Raw genomic sequence first — 1649 nt, 5'->3', positions numbered from 1 at the left:
GATTTTTTATTCCCAATGCCATCTCTTTCAGCCTCTGGTTCATTGTAACCATCTCTTTTTGCATCGAGGTCGCAATGTCCAGAGCCAAAACTCCAGCTGGATCTTGCTTCTTTGGTGCTGCCCTAGATCTTTGCGAACACCATAGTTCGTTATGTGAAGCTAAGTCATTTAGGATGTCAACTATCTCGTTGAATGTCTTCTTTGTAAAGGCTCCGTTGGCAGCATTGTTTAGCATCATCTTAGTAGGATGATCTAAGCCTCTAAAGAAATGTTCTATCTGGATGCATGCCGGCAAGCCATGGTTCGGACATTTCCTGATTAGTTCTTTAAATCTCTCCCACGCCTCGTGAACAGGTTCACGATCATACTGTCTAAAGGAGATGATCTCCTCTCTGATATCAGCGTGGCGAGTAGGTGGAAAGAATTTTGTTAAGAACTTCTCCACTAACGACCCCCATGTGGTGATGGATCCCGGTGGAAATGCATTGAGCCATGCTCTAGCTTGGTCCTTCAAAGAAAATGGAAAAAGTGTTAGTCTCAGAGCATCGTCTGTTATACCAGGTAATCGAAATGCATTTGCAATTTGAATGAATGATTTCAGATGATCATGTGGATCCTTATGTTCCTGCCCTCCAAAATGTCCAATTGTCTGCAACATTTGGAACATCATTGGTTTAAGCTCAAAGTTTGCGTGGGTTGGAATAGGGTTGACTATCCCTGAATCAAAGTTCTGAAAAGCCGTGGCGGCATATTCTCGCATTGCCACGTCTCTGTTGTCCGCCATCTGGATATGGTTGAATTCATCATTTCTTGCATGATCCCTCAGATTACCGTTAACAGCAGGTGGATCAACCGGATCACGAGGTGGAATATCTGCCATTGATGTGCTCGTACTCTCTACCTCACTTTCAGGACTGATTTCACCTTCTCTCTCTTTTTGCTTTTCTAGTTGTTTTCGAAGTCTTTGCTCCTTTCGAGTTTTTCGAAGGGTCCGCTCAATCTCAGGGTCAAGGGGTAGAAGAAAAGATCTTGTGCTCATGCACTTTAACTTACCCTTGTGAGATAAACGACCAAAAATATAGAACAAAAACGGTGGATGGAAATTACACCCAACAACAATTCACAAAAATAAAAACTAAAAGAATTTGAAAATAATTTTAAAACTAAAGTCCCCGGCAACGGCGCCAAAAACTTGACTGGGCGTTTATGCTGAACGCACGCACTAAGCGTGGTAACAATTATATAGATGCAAGCGCACACCTGTCAGAGTAATATAAAATAGATGGAGTATCCAAGTATCGATCCTCAAGGACTTCTAAACAATTTCCAAACTCTAAAGTTTTAAAGAATAGTGAATGTTGGAATGAGTGATTCTTGTAAAAGGAGAAGTGGTCACAAATAATGGTTTGGATTTGGGATTTGGACTTATAATAATAAAACCTAGCCCGAATTACTTCAAGTTAGCCAACAAAGACTCAAGGACATGCTAAGGACGATATGCTTTTTACTTTAGAAACCAACGACTACGCTTCTCACTTGACTTATGTCTAAGCAAGTTCAAAGTCCTAAGACATTCCCTAATATGTCTATTATGAGATATATCTTAGTTTTAGGATGGAAATAGTCGCAACCTCGGGTTAAGGTCCTAT

At 40.9% G+C, this 1649-nt stretch overlaps 1 non-coding gene across 1 annotated transcript; it reads left to right on the top strand.

Annotated features, from left to right (window-relative positions):
• The first annotated feature begins 293 nt into the window (after nucleotides 1–293).
• Nucleotides 294–400, top strand: LOC148212274 (small nucleolar RNA R71). Its single transcript, XR_015790047.1, has one exon. It is a non-coding gene; the product is annotated as a small nucleolar RNA R71 (small nucleolar RNA).
• The last annotated feature ends 1249 nt before the right edge of the window (nucleotides 401–1649 follow it).

Source organism: Momordica charantia (assembly GCF_013281855.1).
Source record: "Momordica charantia cultivar OHB3-1 chromosome 3 unlocalized genomic scaffold, Mcharantia_2.0 BLBB01000003.1, whole genome shotgun sequence".
Classification (NCBI taxonomy): domain Eukaryota; kingdom Viridiplantae; phylum Streptophyta; class Magnoliopsida; order Cucurbitales; family Cucurbitaceae; genus Momordica; species Momordica charantia.
Note: the sequence above shows the minus strand (reverse complement) of the source record. Positions and strands in the feature narration are given on the sequence as shown.